General features: G+C 37.4%; 1 long non-coding RNA gene across 1 annotated transcript; it reads left to right on the forward strand.

The window, feature by feature from the left end:
- Window positions 1-5,065: 5,065 nt before the first annotated feature.
- Window positions 5,066-8,781, forward strand: LOC148224449 (uncharacterized). The gene is made up of 3 exons (XR_015802901.1): window positions 5,066-5,217; window positions 6,689-6,886; window positions 8,661-8,781. It is a non-coding gene; the product is annotated as an uncharacterized LOC148224449 (long non-coding RNA).
- The last annotated feature ends 13,857 nt before the right edge of the window (window positions 8,782-22,638 follow it).

Here is a 22,638-nt window from a genome sequence, read left to right on the forward strand (position 1 = left end):
CTCTTTGGCTGTCTGTCTCTTATCAGTAAAGGATTGTCTATTTTGAACTTGATCCATTCTTGAGACTACAACCACTCCTCCCTTTGAACAGTTGCTATTTAGATTGGCAAAAAGTGTTTTGGTGATTTTTGTTTAAAATTATCATCGTGGATTTTATTATTGGCAGTAGCTATAAACAGCACATTAGATGTAATCTTTTTGCCAAAGTCCAAAGATAGCAGCTGATTTTAAGGCACTTTTGCCCTACCCTTCATATCTTTGGAGAAAGCCAAGTGCTTCAGAGAAGGGTTTTTCAGATAGTTGAATTGCTGCCAAAATCATGTTCCTCTCACCAGAGCTGCTCAGTGGGTGTGCTCTCACACGAGTAGGCAGCATGTATCCATGTAGTTCACACTCATACCTGTTGTGCTACAGTCATGTTTTGGAGAAATGTTCTTGCTCTGGGCTTTTTTTGAGGGGGTGCAATTACCATGCACATGCTGCCGTGCACATGGGCTAATTACAGCAACTGAAGCTGAAGACAGGGAGGTTTGGGACAGTACACAGCTTCTCTAAAATTCCTTATCTGATCTTGCCTGGGACCTAGGAAGGCACCTTGTCTTTTACAGGCAGATTTTTTTTTTTTTTTTGCCACAAAGTTTTACCACCTAATCTGTCCCCTCATTCTTCACCTGATGCTTTAGGAGGTCTCTTTGCTGTGTGGGGTATCTGACAGTATGACCTGGAACTTGGTAAAAAGCTTTGCAAGGATAAATAAAGCAGCCTGCATTGAAGAGAATTTGAAAAGTGTTCATCAGCTCTCTTGTGCCTTCATGAAACATCTGGACATGTAGGATTTGCAGTGCAGTGGGAGAAGGTACAGGCATTCAGGTTCTTCAAAGCCAGATTCTCAGGGATGGAGACACTAATGGATAGAATCAATCTCTTGTCTAAAAGTTGATGATTGAAATCTCGTGTGGTCAGCAGATTCTTTTTTTGCAGACAGTGGAAAAAAATGGAAATCTACTATTTAATCTCATCCTAAAGTGACATCCTAGAGAGGTGACAAACATAGGGGTCAGGAATCACTCTCTGCACAGCTCTGTGTCTCATCATATTACTTGAAGAAATCTAGCCTAAAGGATTTAGAGAACTAAAAACACTGAGATTAAATGTCCCTATAACTGTATGTTTCTTTTGCAGTAAAGGACTTTTAGAGTAGAAATATGTGCTGTTAGTCTGAGGCTGACAGATACTTTTACCTTCAAATTCTGCTTCCTTATTTTAAATATTATCACCTTAGATATGCATTAGACTCCATTCAGAAACGTGTTTGTGTTACAGAATAGTTCATGCACTTCTACTTTTTGAGGCCTTTGTCTGTACAGGAAAAGAGATGCTTTATGTGATGCTTCTTAGTGAGAGTCTCCTGACAAATCTGTCTGTTCCCCTCACAAATATGCTGGAACATAAGCATGCACATTCCATCTGCACAAATGGGAGAGGAGAAAAGTGCATTCAACATCTGTTGCAGGCAGTTATGAATATTACAGCAGTCTGGTTTTCCTAGGAATTGTGCCTAAAGCAGGACCTATGGCTTAGACATTAAAAAGGGAAAAACTAGCCTAGTACAATTTCTTTAAGTCCTTATTTCCTATGATTTTCCTTCAAGTTTTTACCACATGTTCCTTGAGAAAAATGAAGGTCAAATTTCCTCATCCTGATTTGTAGTTTTATCTTGTCGTACTTGGACGTCTGGATGATCCCTCACATTTCTGAAATAAATTTATGTGAATAATTGGCCTGGGTAGCAGAGGCAAGAAAATGTGATATGAGGAGGTAATTAGTAAAATTTGCAATACAATTAAGAAAAAAATGTTTTGTAGTATAAATTTGAATTTAAAATATACCTTTCTCTAGGATTTTTTTTTTGTTATAAATATTCAGGTGATATTTCTATTTGAAATACCAGAGGGGTAAAAATCTTGAAGTTGATTGCCTGAGCCCAGTTTCCCATGACAAAGTAAGTTGCTTATATCGTGGAATAATTAGCATGTTCTTTAACGGATCATTCAACATCTATTTTCTTCGATAACAGTAATATGGTATGAAGTACTTTCTAAAACTCCCAACAGGAACTATCTTTAAACTGAAATAAATCAGAATTGATAAAAGAATTTTCTTTCTTTCACAGATCTACAAGACAGAATATATGCTTAAAGTACTGAAAAAAATACTTTTGAAAGTTCACACCTTTTTTTTTAATCAAGGACAGTTACTTATTTCTGACATCCAAAAATCACTAATTTGCATTAGTTTATAGCCAAAGAAAAGTACTGACATCAATATAAACACTCCTTTCCTTTATATTCTCAAAAATAAAAATTAAACATCAGACTCTAATGGTAGTATAAGGCAGAATGATACATGCTGTGAAAATATATTGAGGCAAAAAGAAATTTAAGACGGTCTTCATAAGACAATATACAAGTCAGATTTTTTTAGGGTTTGAGTTCCATAAAGAAACATGATAAAATGATATGCAGTGAGTTATTACCCATTTGAAACATGCTTGTATTAATAATAGAACTACACACTTCATTTTAAACTGTTGCTTTCAGCACTAATTATGTGGCTTCCATCGCACCAAATATTTATGAAAAAGAAATGAAAAGAAATTAAAAGATGAAAGAGAAAAATGTTGACAAATATTAAACAGTTTTACTTTGACATAATCGTGAGCTATTGAGTATGCCAGGAGTGATGTTCCAATGATTGGTACATAATTATCTAGGGAGAAAGGTTTTTAAGAATTCATAACAACTCCTTAGCATATCTTATTGGATTTATGCCAACACGAAGGATTTGGTAATGAACTGTTAATCTGAATGCTCACTACCTGCCTGAGGTTTAAAATGTGGGTCTGTCTAAATGTCAGCTGTAATTAAGTGTTAGGACTAAAAGCACCTTAGAAAACGAGAAAGTAATAGGATAGATTTTACTGTCTATTATTGGTATTTATGGCTCTTCTCATGCTTAATCACTTGCACACTAAACACTTTTTTGCAGATGTGTTTTCTGGAAATAGTGTTTAACAGGAGAAATGGGGTGAAACAGAGACGGGGAGTTTAGAACAGGTAAAACATCCTGATAATGAAATCTCTTAGACAATAGAAGAATCTCCTGTGGGCAGAAGGAAGGGGAGACTGTCTTGGACATGTTCAATTGAAATTGAAAAGCATTAGAAAATATTCTCATTGGTATAGGAAACAGGTGCAATTAATATATTTCATTGCTATTTTCTGTTATCTCAAAGGTTTTTCCCAGGCAAGAAATTCGAGGGTTTTTCCTATCATGTCTGGGTACTTTGCCTTAAGGGATTAAGGAAAATGAAGTTGCAACATATATCTTAACTTTGAAACTGTAAATGGAAAATGTAATCATAATTTAATCCAGACATCCCTCATGCTTACCTATTAACTGATGTTATTTAAGGAATTATGTAAGGCTGGTAAATCAGAAATCTCTTTTATCACATTCTTTTATAAGAACAATTGTAAGAAAATTTCTACTACAAAATATTCCTGTATGTATTCATGTTAGTAGTCATGATGGTCTTTTGTTATTATTGAGAGAAGAGGATCATTCTTGGAGTCACTCGCAATTTTTCACTTACTGGACAGAACTTGGCACATTTCAAAGAAGCAGACACTTGCTAATGTAATCCCAATATTTAAAAAACACTAAAGGAATAGCTCAGTAATTGGGAGCAACCATCTTGTTGGTCCCAAGATAAAAGGTTAAAGGATAAAACCATTAATTTGCAGTCCTTCAGATAGCACCAAAGCTGACCTTACTGGTTCTTAAAAGTCAACCGTTAATTAATGTTAAGCAATTAATTTTGTTCCCAGATTGAGTTACAACTGCAATCATTTCTCATTTAGGCTGGACTGATTTTTCATTACCCTTCTTCTGACTTCATGTGCAAAAACAAAATTGAACACCATAGAAACTATTATTATTATATATGCATATACACACATACACATCACATACAAATATTCATAAAAATACATATATATTTTATATAAATATATTTAAATACCAAGAAACAGTAATTTTAATAAATTAGCTAAATGCTCTTTATATTTTTCTAATCCAACTAATTTTCTTTAATGCATTTAATTTTGAATAAAAATTATCAGTTTTCCAAAACTTTTGCAAAAATATTTGCACTATTTTCAATTTATGATTTTTTATAGTGGAGTTGGGTATTTTACCTTAAAGGTTTGTTCTTCTTCACTTCTTTCATCTCAGAACCTCTAGTATATAAAAGAAGGACAAAGCCAAAACCTAGAAATGAGAGTAATATGCAAAATTTCAAACTAGTTTTTCTTACTTCCTCTAGTTTTCTAGTGGGAAAACAGAGAAATCATTCTTGTTGCTTTCACAGTGTCTTATTTTCCAAGCTTCTGTTCCTTTCTTTGATTAAAAAATTGCTTTTAAAAAGTCAAAAGAAAGTGATTTTCTCCATTAATAAAGAAAATATTAGTTTATAAGCATTTTTAAAGAAACAAAAAGATCTTAATAGATTATGAAATAAAAATTCAGCCTTCTTTTTCCATTCTTTAACTCATTAGAAAATTACATTTTGAATACTATCCTTTCATTTTTCTGATGATATTCCAAAATAAAATTTGAAAAGCCAAACCGTCTAACGAGCACTTGGTTTTCTGAGTATTCACGTGATCTGCAATAGTAAACATACAACTAATACAATTTTTAGGAAGATTTAATCTCTGTAATATATAACAGCAGTGGTTTCCACTTATTCTGCCAGTGCTGATTCTGTGCTTATAGAGTTTATCCGTGACCCTGATTCCAAATTTTTCTCAATTTAAAAAAGCAGCATGTGATGCACTGGCAGTGTTCAAAGCACCCTTGGTTGTTCATGAGCATTTTATCAGACCCTGAGAACAGCTTTTCCAGCTGACAGATCTTTTTGTGAACTTTAACTAGGTCGGCACCCACATTGTGATGCATGTCTGGATCTGAACTCAGTGACCTTGCCCCGTCTCTGCTTGCTGTAAGGATTCACATTTTCAGAAATGCCTTTTTTCTCAAAGATCTGCCCAGAGTGAACTGCAATCTGAAGTCACAATACACTGCCTAATTAACACCATCCCTTCAGCATACTGCATGAGCTGATTAAAAAAAGAAAGAGGATAATGAGTTTAGGTGAGAACAACTATCAGAAAACTATTTATGCTTTTCTCTTTTCTGTTCTTTTATTTTATTTTCTTTTTTTTTCTTGGGTGGGGAAGGGAAGGGAAGGGAAGGGAAGGGAAGGGAAGGGAAGGGAAGGGAAGGGAAGGGAAGGGAAGGGAAGGGAAGGGAAGGGAAGGGAAGGGAAGGGAAGGGAAGGGAAGGGAAGGGAAGGGAAGGGAAGGGAAGGGAAGGGAAGGGAAGGGAAGGGAAGGGAAGGATGAATGACTGCTTATATCATTCAGATAGCTGGAGACAAACACACTACAAAAGAAGGAGAGACCTTTGATTACTGTTGATAGTTTATATGAAGACTTTCTTTTCACCAAAGCTTTGACAGATTTGCTCTCTGCTAAGACAGGCCATCAGAGAATTAATTTGTACGTGTTTAACATTTACATACTTCATGAAAATTACAGACACAGGAAATTGGAAAATATGTTTCAAAGCTTCAAATAATTTCTTCCCCTAGCAACTGCTTAGAAAAATGAGACCTTTGACTTTTTTTCAGAAATTGTTTATGCTTCTAATGGTAATTACATCAGCATTTAATGAAGGTTCTGCATTATGTAAAGGACAAATGTAAAACATAAGAAGCATCGGAACAAGCATGGAAAAATCACAAGAGATTCAATTCACAAATGAGATTTACGAGGTTTGTGGCACAATCTGTGATTATGCCCAGACTAAAGATAAACCAGAACCGTATTTTCATATTATGGTGGTACATCATCTGCAAACAGCCTAAATGGCATGCAGCAAATGATGGACTGAATTCAGCCCATAGGAACAATCACCTGGCCCACGCTCTGCTCCTGTTTACCCCTTGGGCAAAGCATCCTCATACGTGCATAGGTCCAGTCCCTGATATTGTTTTATCAAAGCCTAGTACCTCACTCTCTCTCTCACATATGATACAAAATTCTGTGTATTCACTGAGGACATATGCTCATTTCTTCTTAACTCTATCTTTCTTTCCTGTCTTATAAGCATTCCCAGTCAGTAAAAATTTTTATTTGCAATCTACTCTGGTTTTTCATAAATATATAGTCATTATGAATAACAAGATAACATACAATCAAAGAATAATGTACATTGAAAGGGATGTCTGAAGGTTTTCTTGCCCAAACCCTTATTCAAAGCTGAGACAAGTGTGAAATTTCACAAAATTGCTCAGAGCTGCATCCAGCTGAGTTCTGAATGCCTGCAGGGATGAAGATGACCCACATATCTTCAGGCTTCCTCTTACAGTGTTTGATAACCTTCACAGCAAGTAAACTTTTCCTTATACAAAGTCTAAATTTTGTTTGCTTCTACTCAGGTCTGGTGTCCCTTGTCCTTTTGCTTTTTAACTCCAAGAGAGGCCTGGCTCTGGTTTCTCTATACATCCCATTCAGCTTGTGGAAGTTTGCAATGAAATCTTCTCTGAACCCCTTTTTTCCAGGCTGAATGAGCCAGCTTTTCTCAGTGTTTCCTCATGCATCATGTGCTCCAGTGTTCCACCTTCTGGATGGATCTTCACTGAAGTACCTCCAGTGTGTCCTTGTCTCTCTCCTTGTCTGGGGAACCCAGACCTGGACCCAGAACTCCAGATGTATCTCACCAGTGCTGACCAGAAGGGAAGGATCCCCTCACCCAACTGGTAGGCATTGGTCTTCCCCCTGCAGCCTGATATGTGGTGGGCTTTCAGCACACTGCTGGCTCATGGTCAGCTGGTTTCCATCAGGACCCACAGGTCTTTTTCTGCCAAGGAGCTTTTCAGCTGGTTGGCCCTGAGACTGTACTGGTGCCTATGGTTATTCCTTCCCAGTGGCAACACATTGGATTTCCCTCCATTGCTCTTCATGGGGCTCCTGTCAGTCCATTTCTCCACCTTGATGAGGTTCCTCTGGGTTGCAGCCCTGCCCTGCACTTTACTGACAGTTTCATTCATATGGATTTTATTTGTGAAATAAATTACCAAGGGCGCATTTAAGCATTCATTGGCCCCAGATCATTCCCTGAGGAGCACCAGCAGCACCCACCTACCACTTGGACTTTGTGCCACTGACATCTGCCCTTCACACTCAGTGGTTCAATTTATCTACTCTCAAGTAACATCACTGTGACTTTTCCTGTCCCTTAGTGTTAAATTTTAATTGAAAAAAGAAAAAAAAAAGAAAAGAAAAGAAAAAAAGGCAAAAATTAAGAAGAAAAAAGTGTGCCATTCACTTTCTAGGCTGGAAAATCCTAGCTCCCCACATTCAACCTTCTTACTCATAGCCTTCTGTTTTCCAGAACATTTAAAAAATGATGCTTTCACATTCTAACAACTAGGGAAAACCAAAGAGAGGACAGATATTTTTTATTTTAAAGTTAGTTATTTAAAATGAATCTTTCAAAGAAAGGGTTATCTGAGTTCATGACACCTGGATGGAATTCGCAGAAATTTTCTGAGCACTTCTGCTCCTTTTTTTTTCCCGATTTAAGGAAACTGGCAAAGCAAAAATGTTCAGACCTGTACTTCCTCTCTTCAGAAGCTAGTCCTGAAAAAGCCCTCTTGAACTAATATGTAAATGTGTATTGCTGCATAAATTAAGGATTAGAAAAATGAGGCCAAACTCATTCAGTTTACTTTTTCCAGCCAGCCTTGTATAAATGAGGTGGCAATCTAGAAGAAGTTGGTCTTTTCATTTAAACTGGGACTGTTCCAGAAGACCATGTATGAATAGAAATATTTATTGAAGATGAAATGTTCCAGACTTAACAGGGGACAGGAACAGTAAATTCCTGAATAGAAAACTGTATTTAATTTTATAATATTTGCTTTTTTTTTAAAATCCTAAATATTTTAATCTACTTCAAAACCAGAAATTATGTTGCATCTGTATTTTTAGAAATGTACTTCAGACATTTAATAATCATCAATTAGATAATTCATAATTATTTTTTCTAATTCTGCATTAAAAAGTTCCATATCTTTTTCTCAGAGAGTAGTCTGGCACATGGGCACTTGTTCATTTTCGTGAGTCAATTGACATTCAGAACTGACTTAACATAAAATATATGTCTTTATTTTGGCTCTCAATTGTTTTCCTAGTTCATCTTAGTCCCAGTCCAAAAGCTAACAGCAGACTTCCTTTAATATAGGTATGCCTCATAGCAAAATTCAGTAAAAAATTTGCTTTCCTAAAGTTTGAGGTAAGGAGAAGACGTGGAAAGTCTTAGAGGCATATTCAAAAAGACATTTTTGCCTCAAGTTCAAATCTTTGTCACAAGGAAACCTCACTGACCAAAAAATAAAGAAATAAACACAACCAAAAGTTTGTCAAAGAATTTCTGACTAGCTACTATTTCAGTATCACAAATAAGTATCACAAACCTGAAGCAGCAATAATAAATAATTAATTGCATTTCATTTTCCTTCATTCCTGCAGTTCCTTAACTCATGACAGCGAACAGGAAAAGCAACCCACCCACCACCTGCCTCTGAACCAGGGTAGGCAAGGTCTGACATTTATCTTCCTGACTGTCTTCTGCATGAGGGGACACCTCAAGGTAAGCACTCTGTGGGAGGTGTTGCAAACTGAGTCTCTATGACTGAGCAAACACCCTACTCTAGCACTGGTGGTCTGCCAAGTCTAATCCTGAAGATCTTCTGACGTCCTAAACTCTGGCATTCTTCCTATAAATGCTGTGACTGCTGAGGAGGTCCCAGTGGGACAGATGACAGAGGCTGGTGAGGTTCACATGATCTCCTGCCTGGCTTCTTCTACAGCCACTGCCAGCACGGGATGGACACTTCCTGACCCCACAGGGCATTTTATTTTCTTATTCTGGCAGGATGACCCCAACTTTACACACACAAGTAGTTATGGACTTGGCTCAAAAATCCTTTACATTCCATATCAAGCCTGTTCCATCTGCTCTCTCTTCCATGCCAAGGTCCCATTAAAGGTGCTTGCTCTCTTTCTCTCTGTTGGAGCATTATCTTTGAGGAGAAAGTGCCCTCTTAGGTGTCTGAGAATTCTGTGTGAATTGAAACATAGACCATAGTGGGTCTTGAGAGCTCCAAACAATATTTCTGACTTTGTTCACCAGCTCAGGGAGTCAGCTCCTGACCTTTTACATGGGTTATGCCCTGCCTCCCCCTGCACACACAGTCCACAAACCCCTCAGCAGCCCTTTTCCAGGGCAGCTGAAACAGCAGCAGGTTCTTTTTCACAGCTTGAGGGGTACAGGGATATAAATGGAACCTAGGTTTCCCCAGGGCCCATTTCATGACTCAACCAAAAGCATACAAAGTATAAAGCATAGCAGATGGTAAGAAGTCTTGACTCCATGCTACCCCGAATGGGCCAGTCCCAGGACAATTTCCATGACAACTGATAAGCCTGGATTATGGAACCTGATATATAGTACTCACATTGCCATAGTAAGCAGCCCTAGCTCTGTCTTTGTGTAGGGCACTGTGAGGATCTGTGAGGATCTGCTTTCCCATGAGGATTAAACTCCAGCTCCCTTTGCTGGCCTGAAATTCGTGGTGGTAAATCTTCACACAGAGCATCCTGAGCTACTGCTGATCAGGGAGCACCACAAGTGGTTGCAGATCCACTCCCTGGTGGTGGCAATCCCTTGCTGTGTGCTGGGCCATTTTCACATGCAGGGAATGGAGTGCATTTATCCTTTTCTCCATCACATACCATCTCCTCAGGAGAAGATCCCCAAAGCTAGCTTCCATCACTTTTTCCCTGCACTTCCACACTAGGAGTTTCTTTGCTGTTCATACTGCAATCAAAACCAGTTTTCTTTCTCTTTGGGAAGTAAAGCTCTCAGATGAAATATAAATTATGCCTGGGGATCTACTACAGAATCATATATTATTGATTTACAGCATTACTTTGTACTGCTAGTCAGCTACACTCTTCCCCCCAGTTATAGTCAGACTGTCAGACTTTTTTTTTTTCTTGAGACAGTTGTTAATTCTGGAATATATTTACAAGGTTTGAAAGCCCACTTGTCATTTCATAAAGCAGCATAGTGCAAAATGTATGCCAAATATCTCTCCTGGCAGCAGACAGGAAAATAGACCTTGGAATTTGTATGAATTCTAGTTTAAGGAGATAATAAATTTAAATGGTATAGACCCAGAGACATTAACAGGATTTACTAGATAGAGAGCACTTATAGTGGTGTGTATAATATACGATTTTATAAACCAAAAGTTGGCAGACTCTGCTAGCTAGCCCTAAGTAATAATGATCCTGACTTCTGTCTAGAGCTCCTCATTATGTTTAGCAAACCACACTCCCGCCTTTTAATCAGTCCTGTGGAAGTTACAGGGGTTGTGGGTCACCATGAGATGGGTACTGAGGGAATGATAACAAATTAGGAAAGAAAGCAAGAAAATGCTCTGAAATTCATGACTATGAAGTTACCAGTAATGCAGAAAGGAATGGGAAGTGGCCTTCTGCACATTTATTGATATCTTGAAGCTGCAGCAAAAAATAAGTCTGTTAACTTATGTATTGCAGTAATTAGCAATTTCCAGTCTCTATAGAGTGATTATCTTCAAATATAGGCTTAGAGCTCCCCTGTTCCTGCAGTGGGAAGCAGAGGACCCTGCCAAGTTTGCACACAGTTCCCCCACTGTAAAAGTGAGGTAACTCCAGATTCTCTATAGTGCAACTGGCATCTCCTTCTGAATCATTTTGTAAGTTCCACAGCTGAGCATATCAGGTTAGCCTTGCACTTCTGAAAGCCACTGTGTGTGCTCCCTTTCTCCTCCAGCATGTCAGACAGTGGCATATCTGTGTTCAGTCCATGGTGTGGGTAGCAGGGGGGGTGTCTCCAAGTTGTGGCTGCCTGGCTGTGTGCTGTCATTCTCTTCACATGGAAAGAGATGGTGCATTGAGTTCCTGCACCTTTGGTGTTGAGTAATGCACAGAAGGAAATAAAATATAATGGTGGGGGCGGGGGCGATCCTCATCATCCTGAAAATCTTCGTAACCTTGCATTCATTCTAATTTCAAAACAAATTTATTTCTTATGTAACAGTTTACTATTGTTGCTAGCTACTTTACTGATATACAAAAACAGGTAAAGGCCCAGCTTCACTGCATTTATATTTAAAACTAGAATATCTTTTTACCTCTGTGAGAAGCCAAAAAACCTGTTCAATAGTTTGAAGTTAAAAGAACTCCTTTTTATTACATCTTTTACTTAAGATGTTTTCAAAAGCAAAAAATACAGTTAGGACAATCTCGAGCAGTAGAAAATTTAAATATTTTTCTGTTTGAGATTAACAGGGCTACCCATGGAGTACTATTATCTGGCATTATCTCACAGAATTAAAACATTTCCTTTGCAAACTGAACTCTCTTCTAGCAGCCAAGTGCTTTTCATCCCTGTTGAAGATTTTTTACTGTTATTTTTGTATTTACTGTTAGCTTTGGTAGATAAGCTACTAATATACATCTGTGCAATTTTCTTGCAAAGTTTCTGAATGACTTTCATGGCAATTTCTGCCATCAGGGACCACTGTTTATTAAAACCTTGTTAGATAGTTATTTGAAAGGTTTACAATTCCAGGCTTTGACATAGCAGAGGTAGCTCTTGTACAATGATTTCTCAGCACATCCTTCACAAGAAGCTCTGTCTTACCAAGCAGGATGAGTCCTAAACTTAGAAGCAGGTATGGTGCAGACAGGCCAAAGAAAATGAAAACATTGTTTTATTTTGTTTTACTTTTATTTTATCTGAAGCCTGCTATAGTTATAAGACCTCAGTCTTATCTTAAAGGAAATAAAACTTTTCTGAGGGAAGAGCAGGAACTGAAGGTGTAAGCCAAAAACCACAAGTCTTTGGTTTACCTGAGTTCTTATGCTCCAGCCTAGGTAAAGAATGACAGTGAGGCAGAGACAAGGAAATAGATGGAAGAATCTGCTCTAAGTAGTTAATGAAGCCTCAGGAGCACATGCATCAAGGTGAACTCTTTAGCTGCCCCTTCCCCCTTCCCCCTTCCCTCAGCCTCCCTCCTAGTCTGGTGGCTTAAGGCAAATGACAGTCATGGATGCCAGCAGCAAGTGAGAGCAGCAGATTTCATGTTGTTCCAGCACTGAGAAACTCAGTGCAATGCTCAGGCTGCTGACATATGTTGTGGAGACAGATTTCCGCAGTATGAAGACTGAGATGCATAATCTGAGCAAGGTTATGAGCCAAACATCTTCAGTGTTTATTGAAAACATCCCTGATGTTTAAAATTCTGTGGTCTTCTGAAATCCAGCCCTGCAGTTATTTCTCCCTTTCAGAGAGAACCAGACACTCAGATACTTTAGGAACACGTGGGTCCCTTTTTCCCCCTCCCTCCTAGCAGGAGAGACAGTTTAGCCTGCTTTTCCTGGTTCACATCCTGGGATGAATCAGTGCAGACAAACAGCAGAGAGGCAGCTCAGAGGCCCTTACAGGAGCAGAAGAGGAGCAGTCTGTCGCTCTGGGCAGGGTTCACTGTGCAGAGACAGGGAGAGAGGAGGAGAGTGATTTATGTGGGTCCCTTTATAAGGGAGCCTGGCGTTCAGATAGAGTGTGGGATTTTTCTTTGAAAAACAAACAAATACTAGTTATACTTCCCTGTCTGGAAAAACTCAGTCCTTCAGCCAGTCCCTCTCCTCTTTGCTCATTCTTTTAACTCTCACTCCTGCTAAGTTGCTTTAGAGGTATTTTTGAAGATATTCAGACTTGGAACGCTGTGTTCCTCCTAGCTGTTTTCAAACCTTCTTGCATGATGTTCCTTTCCACAGCACTGGTCTTTAGGCCAGCCAGAAATAAGGATATTGCTGAGCACAATAAAGGCCTTGTATATCCTCCCCAATAACCACTTTAAAGACTGTAACATATCTGCAAAGGGATTTCAGCATAGTTTTAAAATGCCAAAGGACATTAAAGGCACTGTCTGATGACATTATGCATGACAACACTTCCCTGAAAAGGTGGGAAGTGAGAAGAAATAAAAGCTAGAAGGAATAATTTGTTGAAATGTACCAAGACTTGGCTCTGTGTGAAGGGGTGCTGTAACATCTTAGCCCCTGTAAAACTGCCCCTTGTGCCAGTCTCTGCATGTGTGCATGTGAGTAAAAGGGGGAGCAAGTGACAATATGCTCGTGGCAGTACATAGAGCTGTTCCCATTTATGGGATGATGGTTTTCTGGAGTTGATCTCTTGAAAATTCAGAAATCCTTCAAATAGAAAAGAGAAAGGTTTTTGTGTAGAAGGAAAGAACTGCTATGGTTCTACAACTCCAGATATCCATGCTGAGTTCTCTCATATTTTAATGTCAGCTATTTCTTTTGTTCATTGTTTTCTGTCAAGTTTATCATCCAGGCAATCTATTTGTCTGCCTGAAACCATGTAATGTATTGAAGGCTAGACAAGAACTAGGAAATATTTCATCTTTGTGTGAATAAAACTTACAATCTATTGTGTAATGTAGTTTTTCAAGCATTGCTGTACATGTAAGCTGGATTCCTGCCATAGGCACCAAGAGGACATGTCAGCCCTCTTCCAATATTTTTTTTGCAGTTTATGTTTTGGCAAGCATAATTTCCTAGCTCCTATCCTGGATGTTGCTACAACTGTTGTGTGTCCCTGCTGCTGGTGGGAACATATGGAGGGACAAAGGTCTGGAACCCCCTGAAATAAAGCATAAAGTTACTTTCTCAAGTAAAACTTTATTATTATTTTGCTTTTCTCTGTTGCAATGTAACCATTATATTGGTCATATTGGTTAAATGTCCATTATCACATTTCTGATTTCTGTAAAAGACATTAGACTTTTCATGGAAGAGACTGGAATCCTTAGAATTTTAGTCACTCACTTGCACTTGCCCATAACAAATTTTGGAATAGATATAAAATACATAAAATCTGTATACACATGCACACAGAAACACACAAATGTAAAAAAATCCTATGGTTATTTATTTTATTGAGAGTTGTTGTATTATACTGAGAGCAAAGATATGTATTAGACTCCATTTATTTTCTACCCACTTTAAAACAGTGTGCAATAAGCAATCATCCTATAGCTAAAAGAAATTCAAGCCATACTGTTCCTAGGAGTCTTCTGTGCCTTAAAAGTCCACACAGATCTCACGTTAAGCAAGCAGTGAGTAAAGCACAGGTTCCCTGTTTAAACCCAGAACATCCATTATTGTGGATATGCCAAACAGATAAGTATTCTCTCTTCCTTTCAGGCGCCCAGGTAAAATCAGTTGTAATCTTGGTTTCAACAATTTTGAAGAGAGACTGGATTTACCCTGAATGTTTCCTAATTCCGTGATACTTTCATGGAATGCAACTGAATGTGCAGTCACTCATAGCGTGACAATTTCTGTGGTGTGCATTACAAAGAATGATTTATTTTCGCTGACAAATCTTGTGGAATGTATTCTGTACTGCTTTTTGGGAGGGGTTTTAATCATAACGGAAAAATGCTCAGAGAAAAATATTCTATGAAAGGTGATTTAGGTTGATAGGTGAAAATTTTAAGGTTTTAGCACACTTTTCTCTGGTTTGTCACCAAGTAGAGTAAAGGTGGATCTAAGGGGAATCTAGTTAGCATTTTCCCTTAAAATAACCCAGTGACAGATGCTTGTACCACTGTGCAGAGCACTTAAAGTCTGACTTTCAGAATGATTTATGTCATTCAGCGTGCTAATAGCTTCCTTCAAAGGCACTTTTCCACTACTTCTCTAACAAATTGGTTCAAAGTAAGATACTCATGACTCTAGCACATAGAGAAAACACATATTGCTACCATAAGAGCTATTTTATTTTCTACCATCAGCACCAGGAAGGTGCATATATTTTTTGGAAATGGCAGGGCTGAGGGGCAGTACCAGGTTTGAGTTTCTACCTATACCCTTATAGAAAGCAGCAAAGACTAAAGGAATAAAATAAAATAAAATAAAATAAAATAAAATAAAATAAAATAAAATAAAATAAAATAAAATAAAATAAAATAAAATAAAATAAAATAAAATAAAATAAAATAAAATAAAATAAAATAAAATACCTAAATGGCAACTGCATTTAGTTTTCATTAAGATCAAACAATTTGTTGGTAGTTTGTAAATTTTGGTTATGTTAATGCTGCTTTTATCATCCCATGCTTTCCACCTCTTACCTTTCTTCTTTTTCATAAACCAGTCTCCTGAGTCAGACAAGACTGCAAAGGTGGCAGCTGCTTGGGAATGCCTTTGTTATTCATCAGAGACTGTTTGAACTTATGCCAGTGCCTTTGATGGGGCCTTATTCAGAAGCCATCAGGATCAATGGAAAAGCTCCAGTTAACAAGGCCTTGATGCCAGTCCAAATCTGATACCAAAGGTCTCCCAAGAAGGATCTGCTTATAGCAACAAGGAGTATGGTACTCGATAATTCTTGTGCATGGGCACATTTTTCATGGGGAAGAAAATGTATTTGCTTCCATTCCACTAGAGAAAATCTTGCATGGGTCCTTGGGTTTTTGGCAGATGTTGAAAGCTGATCAGAAGCAGATGATGTGGTCCCTGAGCAGCAGCAAAGCAGCAGGTGCAGGAGGAGCATATGCCAGATTCCCATCAGCAGAAGGAGCTGCGTGGAGGACTCTCTGGGACTGCATGTAAGGGGCATGCTCCACTTTTCTTCTGACACTGGGGAATATTAATAACTCTTCATCAGGCCAAGCCAATGATTTGCAAATTTAATTTTCAATTATGTAATAATTCATATCATAAATACCTAGGGATTATTGTGCAAGAAAATTTCTCATGCAAAACAACCTGGGTCTTTAAAAACCATCATATTTTACTTTTAAAATTGTATGTCCATAAAAAAATTATTAAGGAAATTAGAAACCTTAGCTGCCCTATAATCTTTCATACTCATCCAAGAACATGAAAAGTTTCCACTTATTTATTTTTTTAATAAAAAACGTTAGTTTCAAAAAATACTGTATAAATTTAATTTGAAATGCTTTGATGAGACCAGTTCTGAGACACTCTTAAAAAAAAAATTAAGAAAAGCAATGGGTCAGTGACTGGAAGCTTTCTTCTGCTGTTTAGCCCCGGCCCTCTGCTTTGCTTTGAATGTGCTAAATAAAACTACGTCTGTTAAGATCAAAATTGAGCAATTCTGGATAGAAGTTATCCATTTTTCTCCAGTGTCGTATTATGGTCCTCTCGGTGGAACTGGACAAAATGGTTTATGAAATACATATGCATACGTATGCATTTTACCTCGAGACAAAGCCAAGATTTTTCTGAAACAAAAAACATCACACCCTTCACATAAGAACCATCAAAAAGCAGAGAGTGCATAACCGTATGAACCTTCTTGCACTGTGTGCCAAGTCTATTTCTAAACTCCTGCTATGCCATACTTTTTCATGCTAGTGACCTGAAACTCATCTTCAGGGATAAAGGTGCTTTCTCTCCTTCTTCCCATCTTCAGTGGGAATTTTCTTATTAAAACCTACAGGAAGATTTGGGTTTGATATTTTTTTTTCTTGAGGAAATTTTTTTCAGAGGTCTCCAATTCTTCTCTTGAACAGTATAATAACATTTAATGAAGTGGTTAGAAATCTAAATAATTAGATTTTTTAAAAAACCTATTTTCTGCTTTTTCAAGTAGGATTAAAAAGCCACAGGACAATAGAAACAAAGCACCTCCACTGGCCTAAGTTTTTATCATTTAGTCATCTCTAAAGTACTCACAGCATGACAAGGATTTTGTGAATTATGTGTTTTGGAACAACTTGCATTGTCACTAATGTAATATAATGCAAAAGACGTAGAGCAACTGTTAGCAAGACTAGGAATTCACTTTGAGATGACCAGCAAAAAAAATTGTTTCTAAGTATTTTACAGCACTATACTGACAGACTTCCCAGTTATAGCTGATGCCAGGAAACACTCCATAGCTAACCTTGAATTTTAATCCGAAATACTTGAAGAGATTGGAATGGGAATTCATGGACTGACATCCTTAGCTATACCAAATTGTTTGATAAATAACATGTGGATGTAGCGAATGTTTGAAATGGTGATTTAAATTAACCCACTGAATTCATAAACCACCTGTATGACTTCTCCCAAACCATGGCTATCTATGCCCTGGGCTCCTAAATAACACCGAGACTATAAAACTCATCCTCTAATCCTCACACAGATATTACAAGACTGAACCATTTATGACTGGAAGTGCCACACTTATATAACGTTTAGGTCTTGGTAGAAAGAACTGCAAAAGCTTTGCAGCTATCTCTAATGGAATTGCATTTGCAGTAGAAAATGAACAAATCAGTCATTCTAGACAAACTACAGGGATTTCTTGGAGCCAAAGGGGAATTAGAAGACTTATGAGGAGCTGAAATATCCCAGCATTTGTTAGGAAATCCTAGAATGCCTATCTAGAAATGTGTTCCAGTTACATATACAAATGCGTTCCAGTTACTCATACAAAACAGGCAGGGGAGAAACTATAATCAACAAGGCAGCCTTCCTCCCACCAGATAAAGGGGAAAAATTCAGTTTATATATCCAAATTTCTTCATGGAGTTTTTGTAGCTCTCCTCTTTTAGATTGGCAAAAAGTCATTCGTGCTAGAACTTCAACAGGAAGAATGGTAAAGGACATAAAAAAATCAAGATGAAAAAACCAGTGAATGATAAAATGTTTTGAAAGAGCAGATTATAAATCCGTGTTCTAAAAAACATGTTCTTCATTTCTCTTCCCCCACTTGAATCCAGAAGGTACACAGGTTGACATATTTTTGTAATAATATCTTTAATTCAGAAATTACTAGCAATCACAATATTTAATTTAATGTGTAAGTTCTCCTAAATAAATTATGCTTTTCCAAAACAATTACAGATGTATTTTTCCAAATTAAAATGAAATATGTTTAAAATTAACTTTGTGACAGCTGGCAATGGCTCCATTGGAACCAGATGCCATCTGGGGATAAACAGAGAGCATCATTTTCCAGCCATTCTTCTGCCCCCTTCGGATCTACTGGTGCATGAGAGACTGCACAAACAGCAATAGGAGTCCTGTTTGCTAATCCTGGTCACACACCATGCCTCCACAGAAAATCCCCAGAGATGATATGCAAGACATAATTGCTTGCTTTTATAGAGAGTAGAACAGAGCAGAGAATTTTTCTTGAAATCCTTTGGGAAAGTGGAGCTGAGGATGAAAAGTTGGACATGATTAAAATAAAATAGTTTGGGGGCTTTTTGCAAATATCAAATGTTTACAGCTGCTGTTTAAACTGGTCCAGCTAGTTTTCTTAAGAGACTTCTACCTTCAGAGTCTCTGACTAGCCAAACTGACTCTCAGAGTCTGGGGAAAGGATTCCACAGCTTCCTCTGGCTTGTGGTGTAGCTACTCTGTTCAGCTGGTGTCATGGATGAGTGGAATGCACCTCACTCAAAAGAGAGAAGCAGTAACATGTTTTATTCTGATGGAATGTAACACATTTTGGAATGACCCACACAGAACCTGGAGGGGAAAAAAAGACCTTCTCTTTGATTCATGAGGTTCAGAGAGGACATGTTTCATCCCAAAACTGGATGGAGCCTAGGAGTGGCTAGATCCAACCTCTGATTTAGACAATGCTTTATGCCTAATGGATCAGCTATATAATATTTATAATAATATTGAGTACTTACATAGGTTAATAATGGTTTTTCAGTACTAATTCAGCATGTTATCAGTTACTGAGGATCTGTCACAAGGAAGGGGTGTTTCCACCTTGAGCAGGAAGGATCTCAGTCTCAGGTAAGGAGTATTCCAGCTTGCAGGTTCATCACAGGGTATGAGGTCTCTGTTGTTTCTTAGTCAGCCTGAACCAAAGTGCAGCCTGGAGTCAAGTGTGCCCATCACAGAATAGCCTCTGCATAACTGAAGTAATTTTGTAAATTCTCAGATACTAGAAGAGGTTTTCCACAGTATAGATGGAGGCTAGAAACCTTGCTGTGAGATGGTTTTTTCTGTTTTAAATAACCCTGCAGATGTACAAAAGGAACTTTTTACTGTCGTGTCCTGGACCCAAGACCTTCAGCTTCAGAAATGCTAGAGTCAAGGATAATTCCACTTTCTTTCCAATTTGGTTTTGTTGGTTTGGGTTTTTTCCCTTCTTTCGTTGGTCTAATTACAGTATGCAGTTGTCTTCTGTCAGCAGGAAACATATGAGAAAAGGTTTGGAAATTTATATGCTGAAGCTCTGTACTCTCTTACAATCCCAGCAAGAGCTGGTTTCTAATCCTTTAAATATCAGGATTTCATTAAAGTTTTCTTTCCCTCTTCTAATTCTCAGTATGATTCACAACTGAATTGAGCATTAGGCTGTTTAAACAGTAAGACATTTACACAGAGGAACTCCAGCTGTAGTGTAAATACTATTTAACAAGATTTTTTTAAAAGACATAGTCCTGGAAAAGTCATTATAGCTATTTGTTTGCCAGAAACTATAGGAATAAGAGAAAAATCCTTTGTGTGTCATTTATTATTGTCACTTTATAGGTCAGGGAATTATAAACAGCTCTAAGTATTTTGCAATAGCAACTTTTTACTCAAAGCTCTTCTTTTTAAAATACAATGTCTGTTTTTTAGCTGTTACAGTACTTCAGTGCATACTTTTAGTCACTTCAGCTAAGTTGCCTAAGTTTTTTTACAATTATGGATGCCAAGAAGATTTTATAGCCACATGTTAATGCTACCAGTTTTGCTTACTGTGTATATAAATCCTGTACCAGCATTGTGACTATCAGTCAGAAAATAACTTTTATAAGTATGACTGCTAGATGGTTTACTTAATCTAATAGCTTCCAATCCACATAAAGTTAGTTAAGAGTTCCTGCTATAACCTTTTGTGACAACTTGCACAAAACTCACATAAATCCCATAAATATATACTGCTTCTCATCAACTTTAATTCCTTCTGCTGACATATTATCCATAGTAAATTTGGTATAACCTATTGATAGACTCCATATGAGTTCATGAGATTTTTTTACATAGGGTTAGATAGTCTGAAACTCCCTAAAACACACATGGGAGGCAAACCTTGACTGTCCAGTGGTTTTAAGGTCAATAATGTCCTGTAACCTTTCCCTTTTCATAACAGGGGACTCCAAAGGCCAACTAAACTCTGAGTAAACTAAAATGCAACATGAGCTGCTTACTATATTTCTGAGATAATGCATCCATTGCATTTTAACAAACTTAAGAAGACATTTCATACTCACACTTCCATATAAATTCTCAGTGAAGGACCAGACTTTAAATGTGTATTAAAATTTCAGTGGGAGCACTTAGATGGTGAGATACATTCTCACTGGTTTTGCAGGGTTATGCTCAGTCTTTATGTCTTTCAAAAGAAAAGAAAACCTTGTCATTTACATAACATATGAAAATAGAGCAGAGAGACAAATAGCCTGTGTTCAAAATATGGTGGAAAAAATAATGCAGCTGTACTGGTGCAACTGAAAATGATATGCAAAAACATTTTCATCAAGTACAAATTTTTCGTCAAATAAAATTAATAAGTCAAGATAATTTCTAAAATCATTATTCATTTTAATTTTCCTTACAATTTTACTCTCAGAAGACAGGAATTACCCTTAGCAATGAAGGCCAAAGCAGATAAAGACGTAACTAAGGACAAAAACCTAAGGAAAGAAGCTGCTGTGAAGTAGTCATGATCATCAAAAATTATTTTATCATAATTTTCTAATATTTCTCATCTTAGGCCAAAAATAAATTATGTTACATGAATTAAAACCTGCAGTGGGAAATTATACAATTTAGGAAATCAGAGAGTTCTTAGCAAAAGAGGAAGTTGTTGACAGGTGTTTTTAAAAAAATAACAGAGCCCTCCTGAATATATGCAGAGTTTTCCAAGCATGATATCTTTATATATCTGTGTAAAGATAGCATTATAATCTGGAGTTAAATCAGAACAAAGTCTTCTGTGCTTGTGTCATGTGTGCTTCCCTTTCAGAATGTTAAATTACCTGGGCCAGTAGCTCAGTCTGTGAGCCAGACGGACTCAGGGAGATTAGATATAAATTCCACCTCAGATATTAAAGTTTGGCTCCAGCTCAGCAACACAAGATTCATTCTTCGTGTATCTACAATGAACAGACAGTTGCAAGTTCTTTTACAAAGTAAGAATACTTTTGATTTAAGTATCTGTCCTATAGCAAAGAATTCCATATAGGGAACATCACATTGTCATTAAAATTTCAGTTAAAAAACTAGGTTTTATCTTCTTGTTCAGGGTTGTTTTCTACTGTAATTTCCTTCTTGCTTCTCTCATTATGTACTTTTAGCCCTCCCCTTACTCTTTTTTTACTCCTTCAATTCCTTGTTATCACCTCAGAAGAACAGCCACCTCCTGAGCAGCCAATAAGTTTTCTCACACAGATATTTACAAGGTTAGTGCATCATCCCTTTTGGTGATACTATGTGGGGGAACTGCAAACACGGAGTTGCCAAGAGAAATTCATTGAAGAGTCAATTGTTTAAGGCTGACTGTACAATTATAATACAAGCCCATCTCATATGCATTTCTGCCAAATCCTGAGAAATAATAAACTGCCAAGGATAGCTGTTTCCCACAAGGTTGGCTGCCCTAGCAACAAGGTGTCCTTGGGCAAACCCACCTTTTGCTGATCCTACTTTATCTATAACAGATCAGAGAGGTGGAAACCAAGCCCCACAGCAACCAGCCTTACAACCACCACCAACCAACCCTGTATGAAGAGGCTGCTCAGCAGCAGGGAACCACAAGGGCATGGAATGCATACAGTGGATGCTCTCAGCCTTCTGCTCCACAAGTGCCTTTGGTGTGTTTTCTGATACCAGTATCTTATTTCAGTATGTAATCTGTACTGGCAAATGCAATTCATTCTCAAAAAAAACCAAAAAACCCTGAGTATATAATATGTTGCAAATCTGCACTAAGTCTGATTTATGTGTAAATGTTGCATGTAAGAAGTAGATGTATTTACCTATTATTAATGTAATTAATTAATCATAAGGAACATTAAAAGCAGGATGACTACTTAAAAGTTCTTAAAGGCACTGTTATTAAAAAATTTCCCTTTCATACACATTTTCACTTTCTTATATATATTATTGCTTTGCTTTAAAATGTTTGGATGTTTTATACTCAGGCAGCTTCCTTACCTCTCTCCTTAGCAACATTTTACTTTTTTCAATAGTTTATGTATCAAATGTGCTTTTGTCAAAAGCCTACTTCTGCCTCTTTCCAGACTTGCAGTTATTTGCAGTACTCGATCTATTTTCTTTCTCATATATCATTGCTAATGGTGAGACTTCTCCCCATTAAGCTGTAACATGATGCCAG

The sequence above is a fragment of the Sturnus vulgaris genome, chromosome 3 (genome assembly GCF_052056855.1).
Source record: "Sturnus vulgaris isolate bStuVul1 chromosome 3, bStuVul1.hap1, whole genome shotgun sequence".
Taxonomy (NCBI): domain Eukaryota; kingdom Metazoa; phylum Chordata; class Aves; order Passeriformes; family Sturnidae; genus Sturnus; species Sturnus vulgaris.